This window comes from Gossypium arboreum, chromosome 7, assembly GCF_025698485.1.
Source record: "Gossypium arboreum isolate Shixiya-1 chromosome 7, ASM2569848v2, whole genome shotgun sequence".
In the NCBI taxonomy this organism is placed as follows: Eukaryota; Viridiplantae; Streptophyta; class Magnoliopsida; order Malvales; family Malvaceae; genus Gossypium; species Gossypium arboreum.
This window is the reverse complement of record NC_069076.1, coordinates 72,258,919-72,283,461: the sequence shown is the minus strand read 5'-3', so window position 1 is coordinate 72,283,461 and position 24,543 is coordinate 72,258,919. Positions and strand designations below refer to the sequence as shown.

The window sequence follows — 24,543 nt, the reverse complement described above, 5'->3', positions numbered from 1 at the left end:
GAGAAACTCGGACCCTAAGTGCCACATATATATAACCGAAGCTATCTCAATCTTGTATCAAATATACTGCTCACACTAGAGCTATCCACGGGCCTGCTCACACAAGTTGTCAGTCAAGACATAGCTACACGGTGCTGTTCACACAAGCTGTCAAGTAACCACAACACATGATTGTATACTCAGCCACCAGTAGGACGTACAGGACCAGCACCTGAATCACATAATCACAATAACCCCTAATGACATTTCATTCGTATCCTAATCTATTCCTAATGTTCAACTGGGATTTCAAATGCCGAATCATCGTCGAATCATTGTCGAACATGTCCATAGTCTTGTAGTCACAGTTTATATAATATCAAAGCATTTAAGATACATTTATAATGAAACTTATTACATACAAACTTACCTTGATTCATAAAAACGGTGAAATAGGTCAATTAGTCGAGTACTTTGTTTTTCCCCCAATTGAGATCTGAACTTCATTTTTCTTGATCTATATAATATCAAATTAAGATTATTTAATAATATTTCTATTCAATTTAATCCAAAACACTCAATAAAGAAATTTTACACTTTTTCCCCAAGTATTTCACAACTTTTACAATTTAGTCTTTATTTCATAAAATTACAAATTCATGCAATTTCACCCAAACCCATGCTAGCCGAATTTTAATTAGGTCTGTAGCAGCCCATATTTTTCATTTATTTCACATTTTAACCACAGAGTTCCACATTTCACAATTTAATCCCTAATTTGCATTTTCACTAAAAATCACTTAACAAAACTTGTGTAACTATCATCAAACATTCATAATCTATCATCAATCACTAAAATACATGCTTATTCATCAATGGAAACATCCTCAATCTTTAAAAATTTTACAAAATAGTCCCTGGGCTAGCTAGACCTAGTTGCAACGATCTCAAAAACACAAAAATAATTAAAAACGAGACAAAAACAGACTTACATTTGAGCAATGGAATGACCGAACCCTAAATGGATTCCATGGCTTCTTCTTCTTTTTATTTTCGGTGAAAATGAAGAAAAGATGATGATACCTTATGTTTTTTCATTATTTTACTTAAGTTATTTACAAATTACTATATTAACCTTAATGTATAACATTTAATATTCACATAACCATGTCCATCTTTGTCCACTTACTTTATTAATGGTCTAATTACAACTTAAGGACTTTCAGTATTTAATTTCATAGCTATTTAATACCTTTAACTATTAGAATATCACTTTTGCACTTTACGCGATTTAGTCATTTTTATCGAATTGAAAACTTAAAAAATAAAATTTCTTAACGAAATTTCACACAAACATGTATAATAAATAATTATTTCGACTTTGGATTTATGGTTCTAAAACCACTATTCTGATTTGACTAAAAACGGGCTATTACATGTGACCTTTGATTACCTTGAACACCCCAAGAGAAATTCTGATGATTCCTCCATCTTAGATTATAATTTTTACTATAAGGGTTATTCTAAGGTCTAGAATTATTACCCATATAATGAAATTGTTCATGCTCCATGTTAAACTTGAAGGGAAGACCTTCTGGATTGATCATCCCTACTCCAGTCGCATGGTATTACATTACCATATTCACCTGTTTAGAAAAATTCAAACCATCAATTTTCTTACCAAGATCTTCAACCTTACTTGCCAAAATAGAAATTGCATCAATATGAAAAACCCCAGCTGCCTTGGTAGGTTTTTAGTTATTCAATGTTCCATCAGTTGCTGCATCAATCATCTATCTAGTTGAAGGGTTCAAACCATTGTAAAAATTTTGAACTTGGAGCCACAAAGGTAGTCCATGATGAGGACACTTTCTCAATAAATCTTTAAATATCTCCTATGTATCATAAAGTGTCTCAATATCAAATTGAACAAAATAAGAGATGTCATTTCTCAACTTAGTTGCTTTAGCCAGTGGAAAATATTTCAACAAAAACTTCTCAATCATTTGAGCCCAAGTCGTGATAGAACCCCATTGAAGTGAATTCGACCACTATTTTTCATTGCTCCTTAAGGAAAATGGGAATAACCGTGAGCGTATGGCATCATCAGTAACACCATTAATCTTGAAAGTGTCACAGATCTCTAGAAAATTAGCTAAATGAGCATTTAATTCTTCATCTTGTAACCCATCAAACTAAACATATTATTGCACTATCTGAATTATGTTCAGTGTAATCTCAAAATTGTTTACAAAATAGTCAGTTTGGAAATAATCAATTCAACCCCAATAAGAGTGGGTTTAGCATAGTCATACATAGTCCGAGGAGCAGGATGTGCAAGAGGTTGCTGATTATTTTGATTTTTTTCTATCTCCACGATAGTATCCTTTTGGTCTTGAACGTCTATTAAAATCTTTGGACCTTGCCTTTCTTCTCTAACTTCTCTCTGATTTATTGAGCAGCTTTCTCTATCTCACTATAAAAAACTAATTGTTCCAACAGGTTTCCTCTAGTCATAAACTAAAAGAACTTGTCAGAATCAAACAAACGAAAAATTAGAATGTAAAAAATTAAATTAAAATAAAAAATATTAAAATCAAAATAAAAAAGCTAAATCAATAAAAATAAAGTTTTCCTGATATTCTAGTCCCCAGCAACGACACCAAAAACATGATGTCCACAAAACTAACTAAAAATTTGATTAAGGTAAGTGCACCTATTAATTAATAGTATAGCTACAATGAGCAAAGATATCGTTCCTAAGAGGACTATAAGTACTTTTCTATTATTTAACAGATAAATTCGAGTGATTTATTAAAACTAAAATTAACTAAATTTATTAACTATGAATGCAAAAAAGAACAAAATAAGAAAATAATTGATTAAACAACCAAGAAGCAAAACAATACCCAAGAAATAATTCACCTAGATTTGATCTATCAGTATCAATCTAAATTACGCAATTTCTTTACTTAGTATCTCTTTCGAAAGTAAAAGAAATTGACTCTAGGTTGAAAGCAATTGACTCTAGGTTGATTAATTGAAATTTATTTCTAATTAAAACCCCTATTATCGCATTAACTCAATCTATGGATTCCCCTATTAGATTTGACTCTAATTCAGTAGATTTATATTATACTATTTCTATGACTGCAAGCAGATCAACTCAATTACACAATATCTACTCTCAAACAGGGTCTATTCCTCCTCTGATTTAAGCACATCAAATATGGGTCAATAATCTAGAAATATCAGACCAAGAATTAAGCACACATAATTGAGAACAAGATCTAAGTATTTATTGCGTAAAATAAAAATCAAATGACAAAATCCATCATAGGGTTCATCTCCCTAGGTATTTAGAAAATTAGTTCATGTTTTAAAATAAAAACATCCAAAACACAGTATAACCGAAAGAAATAAAGAAATTCATGATAATCTCCTAAAAAATAAACTAGGAATCTTCAATCTTGATGGAAATCTACTCCAGAATTGGCTTCAATGGTGTTTTTGAGTTGTTTTCTTGAACATTCTTTCATGGCTCACTCCTATCTTCTTATTTTTGCCATATATATGTGACAGCCCAAAATTGACCCTAGTCGGGATGTGGTTTCGGGACAACAAAACCGAGGCATAAAAATAATTTAAAAATTTATTTTGATGCCTATGATATGTGTTAATTTGTGTATGACATTTTGATGTTTCAATTTAGAATTATAAATGTGAATTTCACTAGAAAGGACCTAGTAGTAAACTTTGAAAGTATGATGGGGAAATGTGTGATGACTAGTTGATCATGCATGCAAAAATAAGGGATTTGCATGTCAAATTTCCCCAAAGATGGTATAGTGGCCGGCCATGACAAGGGAATATGGGCAAGGAAAACATGTTATGACATGTTTTGTTAATGCATGATGTGATAAATGATAAAAAAATTAAGCATGTAGGAAGAGAAACAAAAAAATCAAAAATTTGCTCATCCTTTCCCCTTTTGCCGTGAGTGAAAGAGAAGCAAAGAAAAAATTTTGTTCATCCATTTTCTCTTCTTTGGCCGAAAATACTAAGGAAAAGGAAGGATTTTTGCTTCATGCTTGGTTTAGAAGAGAACTAGAAGGAGATTCGGCTATAATTGCATCAAGATTAAGGTATGTTTGAGGTTGTGTCATGAGGTTCATGCTTGTTTTGGTTGCTAACTTGATGTGCATGTTAGCCATGGTTCAAATCCTTGTTATGCCATGAAAATGGTATTTGGCCAAGGTTGATATTGTGTTAAAGCCATTGCATGCTAAATGTGAAGCTTGTTGATGATGCATGTAATGATGGATTGACTACTCTTGAAATTTCTTTTTAGTATTCTTGAGTAGGACATTGAATTCTTTGTTTAACCATGACCAAAGTTAAAAGGGTATGGTTGTGATGTATTCGGCCATGGTGCATTCATGAGCATGATTTATGCTTGTTACTTGATTGGTAAAAAATTGTGTTTGGATGGGTATGAACCCCTTGAGATTTGGCCATGCACCTATATATATATATATGTTTGCACATGATGTGTTGGAATGACATATATACTACCTCAAAGTATGTATTTTCATGTGATTGTGTTTTGATTATGAAGCAAATGATAGATGTGTATTGAGCTACAATATGTAAAGCATTAGCTAGTAAAATGTGTGCCATGGATGTGTGGTATTAAACATGTAATTGGCCTCAACATCAACATGCATAATCGGCCCATGAATGAGTACCTAAGAGGTTGTGTTGTTCGCCATGAGTAAGCATGTTGAAGGCTTTGTGTGTTGAGTCGATTCATGAATTCGTACTTATGTGACTTTAATGTCTAGTGAATATATGTGGGCTAAGTGCCTTGAGTTCCTCTTTTGATACTCAAATGATTGAATCAATTTATTTGCTAAATTAAGCTCAAGAGCAAAGAGGACCAAATCCGATAAAGGGAAGGAAAAAGTAGTCGAATAGCCATCGGAATCATTCGACAACATCCGAGGTAAGTTTTGAGTATCGAAACTTAGATTTTGATTCGATTGAATGAAGTAATAAGCAATCGAAATTCGCCCTTGTATATGGCCATTGAGCCGAAATGATATTTTTGTTAAGTGAATTGTGCATAAAAGTTTTGTTGTGAAAATGAAACAAAGATGTGTATGAATGTTCGAGTGATATCGGGCTAAGCCCAAGGCAATTGTGCGAGCTATGATATCCGGGCTAAGCCCAAGGCAATTGTGCGAGTTGTGATATCCGGTTAAGTCCGAAGGCATTTGTGCGGGTTACCATAACGGGCTATGTCCGAAGGTGTTTTGAACGAGTAGCTATATCCGGATAAACTCGAAGGTATGTGAATTGAAATTTATAAGCTGCTGGAAAATTTTCAGTCATTGCACATGTGAAATTCCCAACAACAAGGTATGTTTTGTGTGTGCTTTGCACACTATGAGTAAATGCGTATGAATATTCGCTCTAATGATAAATGAGCTATCGGCATTAACTAGGCCGTTATTTGCGTATGAATATAAGAGTTGGGATTGTGAAGTAAGCATGTCTTTGAGAAATTGTGCATATGAATTATTGTTTAGCTACTTGAATGCTATGCTTTGGTTGTGTGTATATTATGGCTCGAAACTTACTAAGCATAAATTGCTTACTCCGTTTCTTTGTTTCTCTGTTTATAGATTTTGCTCGTTAGCGATCGGATTCGGGATCATAGAAGTTGAAGTCAACCACACTATCAAAGCCCTTTTTGGTACTCCTTTAGTTGAGTTTTGGATATGGCATGTATAGGACTACCCTCGGTTGTTTTTAAGTACTTTGTGATGTATATGTGTGCGGCCATGCGAAAATGGTTCATAAAAGTGGAGTATGGAATTTGACCATATGTGGTTTGTAATTATATTTGGTTTCATGATGTGATTATGGTTTGGAATGAGAGAGTTGGTCACATGATCAGCCATTGGAATGGCTAAATATGATCATATGTGGACCTAAGTATGACTAGACTATAGTTGGTCCATGGGAACTACAATATAGGTAAAGCCTACCTTAAAAACAGATGCTGCCAGCTGCAGTGACGTGGATGTGAAAAATCACCAAAATTTGTAGGAATGGTGTTAAATAGTGAATAAATTATACAATCGAACCTTGACGAGTCTATTTTCATATGAAAGTAACGAAACGATCATATGAACAGTATACCGAGAGATATTAAAGTTCTCGTGAGACAGGACCAGAACGGTTTCTGGGTCCCCTGTCGCGACTTTGAAAATTTACCATAAATTATCCAGAATGAATTAGAAGTCATGCCTTATATGTGAAGATTCCTTTTTGAGTCTAGTTTCATAAGAAACAAACGGCATCAGTATTGAAACCCTGTACAGAGATATATTCAAGTTGTAACGCACGAAAGTCAGTGTAGTCGACCCCTGTAACATGGGTGACTTTAACTAATAAACTGTACCAATTGGCCTGACCAAAAATTCTATAAATAAATCCATGGATGGATATATGAGTCTAAATTCAGGGAAAATTTACGGAATCAGTTTCTGAGTTGTGAAACTCGAGATATGCTTTTTAAGGCGACAGCGACGCAGTTTTCCAGCTTGCCTGGGAATGTCAAATTGGTCGGTGCCATAAGTGGTTTTGGCTTGTTACCCCTCGTGTCCGACACCGGCAACGGTCTCGGGTTCGGGGTGTTACAATATATGTCTTAAAATGGCAAAAAAAAAACCTAAAAATCACATTTTCTACTGCTTAAATTTCAAATTCGCGCAGCCGACATGGCCTCCCACATGATTGCATGGTAGCCCGTGTGGGTCACACAGTCGTGTGGAATGGGTCGACCTGTGTGGCTCCTATAGCTTGCTCTGTTTTCCAATTTTCACTCGTTTTTTCTCCTTTTGCTCCCAAATGCTTTATTAAGTATAAAAAAATGAATTTAAAAGATTAGGAGCATAAAGTTCACAATTAACATTAAATAATAACCCAAAAATGCATTAAAAATGAGATTAAAACATGTTACTTTTAACACTTATAATAAGAAACAAAGCAAAGTCCATGTGGCAACGTCATTGCTCAAGCCACAACGAGCACCAAATAGAGAGTTTCGTCGCAGCGAGGAACCTTACCTTTGCGACGTCAACTCAAAATTTTGGAATCTCTATAATTTGGTCATATTTCGACCTCAGATTAGAAAAAGAGCTTTTGTAAGCTCATATAATACCCAAAAATGATTATGTATTGTTTAAAACACATGTTTTACTTGTATTTGCATATATAATGGTGTCGATTTGAGTTTTATTGATCATAGTTACTCCAACAACAAATGTGGCACCTTTGGACCCGACGATCAAGTTGGTTAATAGGGTGTTACAATGAGATTATCGATAGCGTATGAAAGATCATGCGAACTATTCAAAACGAGCCCTAACGGTCGATATGAATGAGTCAATAGACTTAAGAGAGAACGAGATAGTAAAATGAGGTTAAGTATCAAATTGGCATATAGTTATATACATGAATGATGAATTGAATTGTCATGGGTTGGAAATGAAAGTGATTGTATTTTGTTATTAGAAAGTATGGCATAGAATGTATACATTGAGTTACCAATTGAGATACTATATGAAATTGGCATATGAGTTATGAATTTATGAAATGAAATGGTAATGTATGCATCATTGATGGCAGAATGTTAATATGATATGTCCATTTAGATTTGTTAATTGTGGCATTGTATGAATTTAAGCATAAGACATAAATAGGTGGAAATGAAATAGTTATGACTAAATCATGAATTGAATTGTTTAGTTCATATTAACGCTAGTGTTATTGACTTGAATCATGGTAGTACCATGAGTATTATCACTCAGCGTACGATTTGTTTATTTTGAGCACAGGTATTAGGGAATCTCAAAGTCTCGAGGATTGATTCAACATCCAAATCACAACTTTCGACTCAACAAAGCTTGCATAGTCCCTTTTTAATTTTGATATATGGCATGTACCTAGGATTTGAAGTCGATTTTTTATTGAAATGGTCATTATGAATTTTGAATTGGCAATATGGTTTGTCTAACATCTCGTTTTTAGTCAAATTGGAACAGTGGTTCTGGGACCACAAATATAAGGTTGAAATAATTATTTTATTATTATTTTAATGTCTAAAGCATGATAATATGATTGTGTGAAAATTTCGTTAAGAAATTTTATCGTTTGAATGTTCAATTTGATAAAAAGGACTAAATTGCGTAAAGTGTAAAACTTGAGTTCTATTAGCTAAAGGTTTCTAATAGCTATAGAACTTAAAGTAAAGGTCCTTAAATGGAAATTAGCCTATTTATAAAGTTAGTGCACAAAGATGGACATCTTTTAATGGCTTTAAAGGTTTTATAACTATGGTTAAAATTGTAAATTAGTAAAATAAATTAAGTAAAATAAAGAAAACCAAAGATACCATCTTTTAGGCTATCTTATTCCACCGAAAATAAGAAATTGAAACACCATTAAAGGAGCTTCAAGGTTCGGCCAACTATCCTTGGTGCATGTAAGTTCATTTTTGTCCCGTTCTTAATTATTTCTATGTTTTTGAGATAGTTGCAGCTTAATCTAGCTAGCCTAGGGACTAATTTGCACAAATTTTAAAGGTTTAGAGTTTTTCCATTGATGAATGTACATGTATTTTGATGTTTTATGATAGAAACTATATGCTTGTTGTTAGATAAACAACATTTGTAAAGTGATTTTTGGTAAAATTGTCAATTAGGGATTAAATTGAAAAATATGGAAATTTTGTGCTAGAAATGTGAAATAAATGAAAAATATGGGTTGCTTAGGTAATAAGAGAAATTTGGTTAGCATGGATAGGGATTTAATTGCATGAATTTGTATTTAAAAAATATGAGCTAAGGACTAAATTGTAAAGAAATTGAAATATTAGGGGAAAAATGTAAAGTTGTTGTAATGTGATTTTTGGGCTAAATTGAATAGAATGATAATTGAATAAGTTAAATTTGATATTATTTAGATCAAGAAAAGTGAAGTTCGGATCTAGATTTGGAGAAAAATAGAGTATTGGACTAGTTGATTCATTTCATCATTTTTGTGAATCAAGGTAAGTTCGTATGTTAATAAGCATTATTATAATTATAATTGTTTTTTAAATGTTTTATTATTGAATTTAATTGTGAGCACGACCTTACGTATATGTTCGACAAAGATTCAACAATATGAAATCTTGGTTGAACCTTAGGAATAGATTAGGATACGAATGACATGTCATTAGGGGTTATGTGATTTGGGTGCTAGTCCGTACATCCTACCGGTGGCTGAGTTATCTGGCATGTGTTGCGGATTCTCGTCAGCTTGTGTGAGCAGCACCGTGTAGCTACATCATGACCGTCATCTTGTGTGAGCAGACCTGTTGATAGCTCGAGAATGAGCATTATATGAGATAAGAGATTGAGATAGCTTCGGGTATGTATTGGCACTTAGGGTGCAAGATTCTTGAGTATCCGATATTATTCCAAATGGTTCAACAAGTATATTGAAGATATGAAATGGTGAGAATTAGATACGTATTAGTACAGGTATGTATGGAAGCTATATAAGCATTGAACCTATGAAAGTTGTGAGTTCATGATTACTTATGTGATTGAATATATGTTAACCTTATGATTTAATGATTTTGTAGCATATTATGTTCATACTACTTGATTGGTGAATGAATGGTAAGCTTTACTTATTAACTATATGAGCTTACTAAGCTTTAAAGCTTACTCTGCTTACTTTTCCGTGTTTTATAGTGAATATCGAAGCTAACTTGGATTGGGAGTTGCCGGAGATCTTGTCACACTATCAAGCTATCACTTTGGCACTTTTGAACTTATCTATTTGGTTACATGGCATGTATAGGAGTTATGGTCATTTTAATCTATGTTAGTAATGGATTTAGCTATTTGAGTTGGCTTGTAAATGATGAATGGTTTGTTATGTATATAGCCATGTAATGTGACTTATTTTGGCATGTTTGGTGATGTATGTATATATGTGAAAAAGGCCTTTTAATATGTTGTGTATAATTGTCATTTATATGCTTGTTGTGAATTGGCATTATATATGTCAAATGGTTGAAATTTGAAGTTAATATGCTTGTGGTATTAGGCAAAATAATGTATGTATGAAGTTAATCATTTAGGTAAAATTGTGAATGTGAAATTAGCATGTTCTGCATAGGCAAATGATAATGTTATGAGCATTATAGTTCTTGGTATGGAATTAGCATTAATTAGATTTGATTGAGATTGGTTGGAATGCTTGTTTATGCCATGTTATGTTCCATTTGGATTGTATAGGTGAATGCAAATTTGGGTGAGAAAGATGGCTTGGTAAATAGCCTATTTTTGTCCACACGTGCAGAGACACAGGCGTGCATCTCAATCATGTGTGACACATGATCAGGTGACACGGTCATGTGTCCCCTAGTGATTAATTAGAAATCAAGTCAGTATGCTCCACACAGTCCAACACACGGACTAGTCACAAGGGCGTATGTGCTAGCCATGTGACCCAAGTCAAGGAGTTACACGGGGTCAAACATGGGCTAGGACATGGCCATGTGATCCCATTTTGAATGTCCACATGGCCTGTGACAAGGATGTGTCTTTGACCATGTGAGACACATGGCCATGCCACACGGGCATGCATCCCCTGTATTTTGAAAAATTTTCTATGTTTTCTAAAAATTTCCTGAGTTATCGGCTTAGTCTCGAACCACTCCTAATACATAGTTTGGGCCTCGTAGGCTCATATTAGGGACGATATGAATGATTGTGAATGATTTATATTTGGAATGGAAAAATTATATGTGAATGGTATGTTTATCTGTGAAATAAGTCCGGTAATGCTCTATAACCTTATTCCAGTGATGTATACATGTGAGGGGTGTTACATTTATTGGTATCAGAGCTATGGTTTAGTCGATTCTAGGACTATCATAGCATATGTGAGAATCTAGCTATACATTCCATATATAACCTATGATAGTGTGATATCTCCTAACAGTTTAAACTGTGTTTTCATATAGTAATGGATCCCAATCGAGCAGTGGTTGATAACGTTGAGAGAATGTGCCAGCCTCCTTTCACAGAGTAGCGTAATCTGAGTCGAGACCTGTATTGAGTAGTGAGGGAGGAGAGGCCAAAGAAGCCTTCTTCCAAATGATGAATGAGTGGTTCACTGAGTTTGTCCGAACTAATCCGGCTGTTCAACAACCTCCACCCCCACCTATTCCCCAACCAATTCCATAGCTCCTCAAGGTGTGGAACCTTTATGATTGAGTAAGCCGCCTGTTGATAAAATCTGAAAGTATAGGGCTGAAGAGTTTAGAGTTGCCGTTGATGACTGTAACAGCCCAAAATTGACCCTAGTCGGAATGTGGTTTCGGGACCACAAAACCGAGGCATAAAAATAATTAAAAATTTATTTTGATGCCTATAATATGTGTGTGCTCATGTATGACATTTTATGATGATTGATTTAGTGTTATAAAGGTGAATTTCACTAGAAAGGACTTGTGTGAGAAAATTTAGAATTGAGATAGGCAAATGTGGAAGTGGTCTATTGATGCACACTAGGAAATGTTGTCCTTGCATGTCAAATTCCCCCAAATTTGACTATAGTGGCTGGCCAAGGTGGGTGTTGATGGGCAAAGGAAACATGCTCCCAACATGTTTGGTTAGTGAGTGATGTATGAAACAATAAAATAATGTGCTAGCATTAAAGAAAATGTTGACAAAAAAAAGTGTGTGGATGCCCCATTGCCGTGACTAACCAAAGAAAGAAAAAAAGGGAATTTGGTTATGCTTTGTTCTTCTTGCCGTGAACCAAAGGAAAGAAATGGGAGAGCTTTTCATTAAGCAAATTCGGCAACCCTTCTTCTAGTTGGAGGTAAGCTTTGAGATGTTGGCTTTAACTTCTTGAGTTTGTTGAGCTAATTGTCATAATGCATTTTGGTAATGTCATGAAAATCAAACTTTCATGGGGTTTGAACATCAAGCCGTGTATCAAGAGGTTAGGAGAAGGGATTGTTTCATGTTGTATTGAACAAGTTGAGGTCGATATGAGGTTAAAATTTGTGAAAGTTTAGTTAGGAAATGTTTGGTACATTCGGCCATGAGGGTGAGGTTTTCGCTATGGTGATTAATAATGGTGATAGTTGTTGTTCATACTAAATCTAGATGAACAAGGGTAGTTGCTTACATCTTAATAATTATGAGGTTCTTTCTTGAATCTACCTTAAACCCATGAAGCATTCGCCATGGTTGATAGTGAAGAGGTTGATATATTTTCTTTATGTTAAATGAATAAGTGTGGATGGGTGAAGCTTGAATTAGTTAAATGTTCATATAGGTTGTTTGGATGCTAATGCCGTATATGAGGATGTTGAACTTGATTAAACAATATTCGCTAGCATGATAGGTATGAAATATTAAGTAAATGAAAATGCTAAATTGTGCTTATATATGTATTCGCCAAGGAAGTGTGGTATGAAGCTTGGTAAGTTTGAGAGATGAATGACCAAATGAGCTATGGGTCACGATGATTAAATTTTATGCATATGTGTGTGGCATTAGTAGCTAATAGCATTCGACATTGTTTAACTAAAATTTGAAATGAATGCTTAAAAGTTAAATGGGTCGCCAAGTGACCGAATGTGTTAAAAACAATATATGGTTGCCGTATGTGTGTGTTTGATTGGGAAGTAAATTTGTTTGATTTAGCTCAAGAGCTCAAAGGATCGAAGTTGGACAAGGAAAAGAAAAAGTAATTGAATAGCCGTTGAAGACGATGCGACAACGTCCGAGGTAAGTCATTAAGCACATATGTTTGATATTGCTTAAATGATTGTAAAATCTATGCAATTGTGTTTAATGGGATGCTATATATATATAAATGAAATTGTATGTGTATGGAGTGATGACAATTGTTGAATGTAAAAGAAATAGTGAAATGTGTAGAAAGTTTGCTTTCGGCACTAAGTGTGCGGGCAATACGTGTGTACGGTGACGAGATTGGCACTAAGTGTGCGTGCTGGAAATATATGGCACTAAGTGTGCATGCTGGAAATATATGGCACTAAGTGTGCGAGCTCGAAGGGCATGGCACTATGTGTGCGGGCTTAAATCGCATGGCACTAAGTGTGCGAAATCGAGTATTAAGCACTGTGTGTGCGTACTCTATATATATATATAAATATCTCCGATCGAACAATTATATGGAGGGTGTGTCTCCATCGAGTTGAGTATGGACAGCGGATCGGGTAAGTACCTTGAGCTCATGACGAATAGGTAATATGTTCATGCTCGGGGTTGAGCTTGGTAAGCTTTAAATCTATGTGATGATTGCAATTGTATGATTGTGGTGAAAATGAGTTGGTGTGTAAAATGCCCCAAATATCTTATTGTATAGAATATGAAATGTGGATGTATGACTTGGTATGAGATTGAACCGAAAGGTCCAAGGAACTATGATATAGTTCGATATGGATGGAGTACTTAGCCTCGTTCATTATTTCATGTTGTAATAATTTTGTTAATGGATGGTTGTGGAATGCTTATGACTTACTGAGTTGTAAACTCACTCGGTGTTTTCTTGTCACCCATTTTAGGTCTCTTGGACTCGTATTGTTGCGTGCTCGGAACCGTCGTTGAAGTCATCACACCGCTGAAATCTTGTGGCATTGTTTTTGTTGTTGAAGAACATTTGGCATGTATAGGCTATTATATTTTGTCGAATTGTGGGTTGTAAACTTTAAGCCATGTGAAAATGGCCTATGTGGTCGTCGAGTGGGATGCTAGAACCTATAGCCACGAGTCTTAGAAACTCAAATTTTGTTAAGGTGGCCATAATTTGTGTCATGTATGATGGATGATTAAGGCCAAGGAAAAATTCATGAAATTGGCATAGTCTACTGCAGTAACTGTTGCGGACAGCAGCAGTGAGATGAGATTGAAAAATCACTAAAAATAGTAGAAGTAGAATTAAATAGTGAGTAAATTATGGAACTGAACCTTGATGAATCTATTTTATATGGACGAAACGAAACGACCATATGAGCAGTATACTGGGAAATATTAAAGTTCTCGTGAGACAGGGCCAGAACGATTTCTGGGTCCCCTGTCGCGACTTTGAAAATTTACCATAAATTATCCAGAAAGAATTAGGAGTCATGCCTTATATGTACAGATTCCATTTTGAGTCTAGTTTCATTAGAAACAAACGGCACCAGTATTAAAGCCCTGTACAGAAAGATATTCAAGTTGTAACGCGCGGAGGTCAGAGCAGTCGATCCCTGTAACATGGGTGACTTTAACTAATAAACTGTACCAATTGGCCCAACCAAAATTCTAAAAATAAATCCATGGATGGGTATATGAGTCTAAATTCAGGAAAATTTACGAAACCAGTTTCCGAGTTTTGGAACTCGAGATATGATTTTAAGCCGACGGTGACGCAGTTTTCCAGCCTGTCCAGAAATGCCAAATTGGTCGGTACTTTAAGAGGATTTGTCTCGTTAACCCCTCGTGTCCGACACGGCGCCGGTCACGAGTTAGGGGTGTTACAATTTTATTGGTATCAAAGCTATGGTTTAGTCGATTCTAGGACTACCATAGCGCGTGTGAGTCTAGCTATACATGCCAAATTGTTAGTGCTTAAAAATGTGATGACTTCTGACGGTTGAAATTTTTGTTTTGATTGGTAAATGGAACCCGGGGTAGAGAGACCCTTGGCGGATGATGTTGAAAGTGTAGCGGCTGCTCCCGCGCAAGGGACACCGCCTGTTGAGCCTCGGTCATCCGCGAATAATCAAAATGAAGAGGCGAAACAAGCCTTCTTCACCATGATGAATGAGTGGGTCGCATAATATGCCCGAACCAACCCGGCTGTCCAACCATTCCCGAATTTAAATACTCCACCCCAAGAGCCCGCAATGCCTCCGATTCTTGATCTGTGAGGTGAGTAAACCACCGTGGACTTGATGAGGAAGCGTGGGGCGAGGAGTTCAAGGCCATAGTTCTTGATGATGCCGAAAAGGCCGAGTTTCGCTCGATAACACCATTAGAGTGTTAGATGAACTGTCATGCACACCGATGAATGTCTTAAGTGTGCTATATCCTTGTTTGAGACTCACTTACTATTGGTGTAGGACTTTAATTTCCATAGTCCCAAATGAACGAGTTACTTGGGATTTCTTTCAATCCAATTTGAAAGAAATACATTAGTCAACGGTTCATCGATCGAAGCGTAAGGAATTTTGGAACTCAAGCAAGGCGGATGATCAGTATCTAAATACGAACATGAGTTCGTAAGACTTAGTCGGTATGCTCGGAGTGTGTGGCTGATGAGGTTGCGATGTGCAAAAGATTTGAAGAAGGATTGAATGAAGAGTTAAAGTTACTAGTGGGAATTTTGGAGATAAAGGAGTTCGTGACACTAGTCGAACGAGCACGCAAGGCGGAAGAACTTGGGAAGGAGAAGAAGAAGGCTGAATTTGAAGCAAGAGATTACCGTAAAAGATCGACGAGTAAAGCTCCGTTCTCGGCTATAAAGAGGTTCGGGGAGGACACCATGAAGTCGAGGACATGCGGGAATTTCCATTAGAGGCAGACCATTGACGGACTCCCGAGCTACTTCATAGCTAGTGTGGGCAATAATCGTCAAGAGAGACCCGAGTGCCCCCAATGTGGAAGACGACACCTAGGTGAATGTTGGGGTAAGTCATTAATAGGGCTGTTATGGATGCGGTTCGAAGGACCACTTCATTAGAGATTGCACGAGCTAGATGAGAGGAATAAGACGCAAGGTGCAAGACCTAGTGGAACGACGGTGGAGGTAGGCCCCGAGAATCTCTCGGAGGTAGGGGTGGTAATCGAGAGGAGCCTCTAATCTGCCGTCCGATCCGAGACCCGTGCTCTGCTAGAGCATATGCCATCCGCGCACGAGAGGAGGCATCCTCCCCTGACGTTATCACTGGTACTTTTACTCTCTTTGATACTATTGTGATTGCATTGATTGACCTCGGCTCTACTCATTCATATGTATGTGAAACCTTAGCATCCAGTAAGACTCTACCTGTTGAGTCTACTGAATTCGTAATTCAAGTGTCAAACCCTTTGGGTCAATACGTACTAGTTGATAAAGTGTGCAAGAGATGCCCCCTAATAATTCGAGAATCCTGTTTTCCGGCCGATCTGATGCTTCTACCATTTGATGAATTCGATGTAATTCTTGGTATAGATTGGCTGACCGTACATGATGCAGTGGTGGACTGCAAAAGGAAAACCATTGATTTGAGGAGTGCAAATAACGAGGTAGTCCGAGTCGAGTCTACTGGTTTAAAAGGAGTACCAGCGATAATATCTTCTATGACTACTCGGAGATATGTGAAAAAGGGGTGTGAAACATACCTTGCGTATGTGTTTGGAAGTAAAGAGACGGAAAGGAAACTCGAATCGGTACCAGTGGTTTGTGAGTATTCAGATGTTTTTCCTGAGGAGTTACCGGGATTGCCACCGGTTCGAGAAGTGGAATTCGGCATCGAAGTTGTACCGGGTACTACACCGATTTCAATAGCCCCGTATCGCATGGCATTAACGGAATTAAAGGAATTGAAGGTTCAATTGCAAGAATTGACGGATAGAGGTTTCGCTCGACCGAGTTTTTCTCCATGGGCGCTTTTGTATTGTTTGTGAAGAAGAAGGACGGAACCATGAGGTTGTGCATCGACTATCGTCAACTCAATAAAGTGACGATAAAGAATAAATATCCATTGCCACGAATTGACGATTTGTTTGATCAATTAAAGGGAGCCTCGGTGTTTTCAAAGATAGATTTGAGGTCGGGGTACTATCAGTTGAGGGTCCGAGAATCGGACATACCCAAAACCGCTTTTAGAACGAGGTACGGTCACTCACGAATTCTTGGTGATGCCATTTGGGCTCACTAATGCCCTACGGTGTTTATGGATTTAATGAATAGAATTTTCAGGCCATACTTGGATCGGTTCGTAGTTGTATTTATCGATGACATTTTGGTCTATTCGAGAGATGAAACGAGCATCTTGAACACCGAGGCTAGTGTTGCAAATCTTACGAGATAAGCGATTATACGCAAAGTTCGATAAATGTGAATTTTGGTTGAAAGAGGTTAGCTTTTGGGGCACGTGGTGTCCGTGACGGTGTCGTGGTGGACCCGAACAAAATTCAGCCATAGTCGATTGGAAACCACCAAGGAATGTTACGAAGTTAGGAGCTTTTGGGGCTTGCGGTTATTACCGACAATTTGTAAAAGGTTTCTCGACGATAGCCACGCCAATGACGGCTTACTCCAAAAGGATGTTAAGTTCGAATGGACGGAGAAATGTCGAAAAGTTTCGATCAATGAAAGCTTATTTGATGAAGCCCCAATTCTAGTGCAACCCGAATCGGGCAAAGAGTTTGTCATTTATAGTGACGCATCCCTACTTGGGTTGGGTTGCGTATTGATGCAAGAAGGGCGAGTTGTGGCCTATGCGTCGAGGCAATTAAAGCCACATGAGAAAAATTATCCGACCCACGATTGAATTGGTCGCCATCGTATTCGCCTTAAAGATATGGCGACATTACTTATTTGGTGAGAAGTGCCATGTGTATTCGGATCACAAAAGTCTCAAATATCGATGACCCAAAGAGACTTAAATCTGCGACAAAGGCGATGGCTCGAGTTGTTAAAAGATTATGAGCTCGTCATTGATTATCACCGGGAAGGGCTAATGTGGTTGCGGATGCCTTAAGCGAAAATTACTATTTGCTTTATGGCGATGAATGTACACTTGTCTATCCTACCCGACAATGTGTTAGTAGCTGAATTGAAAGCCAAACCATTATTGATACGTCAAATTCGTGAAGCTCGAGAAAGTCGACGATGAGTTGGTTGCAAAGCGGGATCGAGTCACAATGGACTTTGTATCCGGACCGCCATTGTCGGTGAGTAAGAAGGATGCGATTTGGGTCGTTGTCGATAGACCGACTAAGTCGGCTCACTTTATCCCGTGACGTAAGGATTTTTCAATGGACAAACTAGCCGAATTATACGTTTCTCGGTTGTGAGATTACACGGGTGCCTATTTCTATCGTGTCGGATAGAGATCCGAGATTTACCTCGCGATTTTGGAAAAAGTTGCAAGAAGCTTTGGGTACCAAGTTGCATTTCAGACCGCCTTTCACCCCAAACCGATGGTCAATCCGAACGGATAATTCAAATACTCGAGGATATGTTGAGATGTTGTATCCTTGAGTTTAGTGGTTCATGGGAGCAGTATACGCCTTTGATTGAATTAAACACAACAATAGCTTTCAATCAAGTTTTAAGATGGCGCCTTACGAGGCTTTATACTGATCGTAAATGCCGTACCCCATTATTCTGGTGAACTTAGTGAAGGTAAATTCTTGAGGTTGATTTGGTTAAGGGCGCCGAGCAAAGAGTTCGAGTAATTCGTGAAAGTTTGAAAGTCGCCGGATCGCCAAAAGTCGTATGCGGATTTGAAAAGAAAAGATATTGAATACCAGGTTGGAGACAAGGTCTTTCTCAAAGTTTCACCTTGGAAGAAGGTGCTTAGATTTGGCCGTAAGGGAAAATTGAGCCCGAGGTTCATCGGGCCATATGAAATATCTGAACGAGTCGGTCTAGTCGCGTATCGTTTGATTTTGCCCCCTGAACTTGAAAGGATTCACAACGTCTTCCATGTTTCGATGTTTCGACGCTATAGATCCGATCCATTGCACGTGATTAGTCCATCAGAAATTGAAATTCAAGCTAATATGAGTTATGAGGAAGAACCGATTCGTATCCTATCACGAGAAGTGAAAGAGTTGCGAAACAAGCGGGTTCCGCTAGTGAAAGTGTTATGGCTCAAGCACAGGATAGAAGAAGCTACTTGGGAGACCAAGAACTCTATGAAAGAACGATATCCAAACCTATTTACGGTAAGATTTTCGGGACGAAAATTTCTTAAGTGGGGAGAGTTGTAACACCCAAAATTGACCCTAGTCGGAATGTGGTTTCGGGACCACAAAACCGAGGCATAAAAATAATTAAAATTTATTTTGATGCCTATAATATGTGTGCTCATGTATGACATTTTATGATGATTGATTTAGTGTTATAAAGGTGAATTTCACTAGAAAGGACTTGTGTGAGAAAATTTAGAATTGAGATAGGCAAATGTGGAAGTGGTCTATTGATGCACACTAGGAAATGTTGTCCTTGCATGTCAAATTCCCCAAATTTGACTATAGTGGCGGCCAAGGTGGGTGTTGATGGGCAAAGGAAACATGCTCCCAACATGTTTGGTTAGTGAGTGATGTATGAAACAATAAAATAATGTGCTAGCATTAAAGAAAATGTTGACAAAAAAAAAAGTGTGTGGATGCCCCATTGCGTGACTAACCAAAGAAAAAAAAAAAGGGAATTTGGTTATGCTTTGTTCTTCTTGCCGTGAACCAAAGGAAAGAAATGGGAGAGCTTTTCATTAAGCAAATTCGCAACCCTTCTTCTAGTTGGAGGTAAGCTTTGAGATGTTGGCTTTAACTTCTTGAGTTTGTTGAGCTAATTGTCATAATGCATTTTGGTAATGTCATGAAAATCAAACTTTCATGGGGTTTGAACATCAAGCCGTGTATCAAGAGGTTAGGAGAAGGGATTGTTTCATGTTGTATTGAACAAGTTGAGGTCGATATGAGGTTAAAATTTGTGAAAGTTTAGTTAGGAAATGTTTGGTACATTCGGCCATGAGGGTGAGGTTTTCGGCTATGGTGATTAATAATGGTGATAGTTGTTGTTCATACTAAATCTAGATGAACAAGGGTAGTTGCTTACATCTTAATAATTATGAGGTTCTTTCTTGAATCTACCTTAAACCCATGAAGCATTCGGCCATGGTTGATAGTGAAGAGGTTGATATATTTTCTTTATGTTAAATGAATAAGTGTGGATGGGTGAAGCTTGAATTAGTTAAATGTTCATATAGGTTGTTTGGATGCTAATGCCGTATATGAGGATGTTGAACTTGATTAAACAATATTCGCTAGCATGATAGGTATGAAATATTAAGTAAATGAAAATGCTAAATTGTGCTTATATATGTATTCGGCCAAGGAAGTGTGGTATGAAGCTTCGGTAAGTTTGAGAGATGAATGACCAAATGAGCTATGGGTCACGTATGATTAAATTTTATGCATATGTGTGTGTGGCATTAGTAGCTAATAGCATTCGGCATTGTTTAACTAAAAATTTGAAATGAATGCTTAAAAGTTAAATGGGTCGCCCAAGTGACCGAATGTGTTAAAAACAATATATGGTTCTTTGTATGTGTGTGTTTGATTGGGAAGTAAATTTGTTTGATTTAGCTCAAGAGCTCAAAGGATCGAAGTTGGACAAGGGAAAAGAAAAAGTAATTGAATAGCCGTTGAAGACGTGCAACAACGTCCGAGGTAAGTCATTAAGCACATATGTTTGATATTGCTTAAATGATTGTAAAATCTATGCAATTGTGTTTAATGGGATGCTATATATATATAAATGAAATTGTATGTGTATGGAGTGATGACAATTGTTGAATGTAAAAGAAATAGTGAAATGTGTAGAAAGTTTGCTTTCGGCACTAAGTGTCTTGGGCAATACGTGTATGCGGTGTGAGATTGGCACTAAGTGTGCGTGCTGGAAATATATGGCACTAAGTGTGCATGCTGGAAATATATGGCACTAAGTGTGCGAGCTCGAAGGGCATGGCACTATGTGTGCGGGCTTAAATCGCATGGCACTAAGTGTGCGAAATCGAGTATTAAGCACTGTGTGTGCGTACTCTATATATATATAAATATCTCCGATCGAACAATTATATGGAGGGTGTGTCTCCATCGAGTTGAGTATGGACAGCGGATCGGGTAAGTACCTTGAGCTCATGACGAATAGGTAATATGTTCATGCTCGGGGTTGAGCTTGGTAAGCTTTAAATCTATGTGATGATTGCAATTGTATGATTGTGGTGAAAATGAGTTGGTGTGTAAAATGCCCCAAATATCTTATTGTATAGAATATGAAATGTGGATGTATGACTTGGTATGAGATTGAACCGAAGGTCCAAGGAACTATGATATAGTTCGATATGGATGGAGTACTTAGCCTCGTTCATTATTTCATGTTGTAATAATTTTGTTAATGGATGGTTGTGGAATGCTTATGACTTACTGAGTTGTAAACTCACTCGGTGTTTTCTTGTCACCCATTTTAGGTCTCTTGGACTCGTATTGTTGCGTGCTCGGAACCGTCGTTGAAGTCATCACACCGGCTGAAATCTTGTGGTATTGTTTTTGTTGTTGAAGAACATTTGGCATGTATAGGCTATTATATTTTGTCGAATTGTGGGTTGTAAACTTTAAGCCATGTGAAAATGGCCTATGTGGTCGTCGAGTGAGATGCTAGAACCTATAGCCACGAGTCTTAGAAACTCAAATTTTGTTAAGGTGGCCATAATTTGTGTCATGTATGATGGATGATTAAGGCCAAGGAAAAATTCATGAAATTGGCATAGTCTACTGCAGTAACTGTTGCGGACAGCAGCAGTGAGATGAGATTGAAAAATCACTAAAAATAGTAGAAGTAGAATTAAATAGTGAGTAAATTATGGAACTGAACCTTGATGAATCTATTTTTATATGGACGAAACGAAACGACCATATGAGCAGTATACTGGAAAATATTAAAGTTCTCGTGAGACAGGGCCAGAACGATTTCTGGGTCCCCTGTCGCGACTTTGAAAATTTACCATAAATTATCCAGAAAGAATTAGGAGTCATGCCTTATATGTACAGATTCCATTTTGAGTCTAGTTTCATTAGAAACAAACGGCACCAGTATTAAAGCCCTGTACAGAAAGATATTCAAGTTGTAACGCGCGGAGGTCAGAGCAGTCGATCCCTGTAACATGGGTGACTTTAACTAATAAACTGTACCAATTGGCCCAACCAAAAATTCTAAAAATAAATCCATGGATGGGTATATGAGTCTAAATTCAGGGAAAATTTACGAAACCAGTTTCCGAGTTTTGGAACTCGAGATATGATTTTTAAGGCGACGGTAACGCAGTTTTCCAGCCCGTCCAGAAATGCCAAATTGGTCGGTACTTTAAGAGGATTTGTCTCGTTAACCCCTCGTGTCCGACACCGGCGTCGGTCACGAGTTAGGGGTGTTACAATGACGATCCTGAGAGAGCTGAGTTTTGGCTTGAGAATACGATTTGGGTATTTGATGAACTTTCTTGCACGCCAGCTGAATGTGTTAAATGCGTTGTATTGGTTTTGAGAGATACTGCATATCAGTGGTGGAACACTTTGATATCCATGGTACTGAGAGAAATAGTCACATGGGAATTTTTTCAAATCGAGTTTATAAAGAAATACATAAGTCAGTGGTTTATTGATCAAAAGATCAAAGAATTTCTGGATTTGAAATAGGGTCGAATGTCTATGACCAATTACGAGAGAGAGTTTGTGAGACTCAGTAAATATGGTCAAGAATATGTTTCCACTGAGGCAATTATGTGTAAGAGATTTGAAGACGGGTTGAACAAAGATATTAGACTTCTAGTCTTGATTCTAAAATTGAAAGAGTTTGTGGTGTTAGTCAATAGAGCAAGCAAAGCCGAAGAATCTTGGTAAAGAAAAAAAAAAGCTAATTTCAAGGCTAGAGATTTGAGAAAGAGGTCGATGAGTAAACCCTATCACTTTTCATCAAAGAAATCACGGGATTCATATAATCATTCAAATGCTTCAGTGGGGTATTCTAATAGAGATTGTGGGAGGCAATATACGAGTCCTAAAGCTCAAGCCACTTCAGTATCGAGTGTTGGTAGTGCTAGATCCAACAAACCCGAGTGTCAACAGTGTGGAAGATGACATTTTGGAGACTGCTGGATGAATAATAAAGGTTGTTTCAAATGTGGCTCGCAAGATCATTTCATTCAGGATTGTCCTAAGTTAACCGAGAAAGATAAATTTTAGAATGCAAGATCGAAAAACACAACTGCTAGAGGGAAACCACTTAGAAATACGGGAAATGTGACTAGTAGCAAAGGAACAACAAAGGATTCTGCTGTGAGATCCGAGGCTAGAGCACCAGCCAGAGCTTACGTTATTCGCGCTCGAGAAGATGCGTCATCACCAGATGTTATCACCAGTACATTTCTCTCTATGACACTAATGTAATTGCCTTAATTGATCTTAGATCGACTGATCATATGTCTATATGAATTTAGTGTCTAGTAAGAGTTTGCCTGTTAAGTCTACCAATTTTGTGATTAAAGTATCAAACTCCTTAGGCAAGTATGTCCTAGTTGATAAAGTTTGCAAGAATTTTCCTTTGATGACTCGAGGTTACTATTTTCTGGCTAATTTGATGCTTTTACCGTTTGATGAATTCGATGTGATTCTAGGTATGGATTGATTGACTCTGCATGATGCTGTTGTGAATTGTAGATGAAAGACTATTGAATTGAAATGTCAGAATAATGGAACTCTTTGAATTGAATATGATGAGTCGAGTGAGTTGCTTGTTGTGATATCATCGATGTTAGCTTAGAAATATGTGAGAAAAGGTTGTGATGCTTACCTTGCTGCATACAAATGTGTCAGAATCAAAGTTTGAATCAGTGTCATTAGTTTGTGATTATTCAGTTGTGTTTCTAGAAGAGTTATCTGGGTTGCCACTGATCAGAGAAGTCAAGTTTGCTATTGAATTAGTATCGGGAACATCACCAATATCTATAGCTCTGTATATAATGGCTCCGACAGAATTGAAAGAATTGAAATATCAGTTCCAAGAGTTAACAGATAGAGGTTTTGCACGATCTAGTTTTTCACCTTAGGGTGCACGAGTGTTGTTCGTAAAGAAGAAAGATGGATCGATGAGACTGTGTATTGACTATCGTCAGCTCAACAAGGTTACGATTAATAATAAGTATCTTTTGCCGAGAATTGATGATTTGTTTGATCAGTTGAAAAGAGCAACAGTACTTTCGAAGATTGATCTGAGATCTGGCTATTATCAGTTGCGAGTTAAAGATTCGGATGTGCCGAAAACTGCGTTTAGAATAAGGTATGGGCATTAAGAATTTTTTCTATGCCTTTCGGATTAACTAACGCTCCTGCAATTTGATGAATAGGATCTTCATACTGTATTTAGATATATTTGTTGTTGTATTTATTGATGACATTCTAATCTATTCCCAAGATGAGTATGAGCATGCTGAACATTTGATAATTGTATTACAAATATTGAAAGATAAGAAATTATTTGTGAAATTCAGTAAATGCGAGTTTTGGCTCCGAGAAGTTGGATTTTTGGGACATATTGTTTTAGTGGAAGGCATTTGAGTTTATCTGAGTAAGATTTCAATAGTTATTGACTAGAAACCACCAACAAATGTATCCAAAGTTAGAAGTTTTCTGGGATTTGCTAGTT

At 37.0% G+C, this 24,543-nt stretch overlaps 1 non-coding gene across 1 annotated transcript; it reads left to right on the top strand.

Moving 5' to 3' along the window:
• The first annotated feature begins 1,830 nt into the window (after positions 1 to 1,830).
• LOC128295900 (small nucleolar RNA R71) lies at positions 1,831 to 1,937 on the top strand. Its single transcript, XR_008286449.1, has one exon. It is a non-coding gene; the product is annotated as a small nucleolar RNA R71 (small nucleolar RNA).
• Positions 1,938 to 24,543: the final 22,606 nt, after the last annotated feature.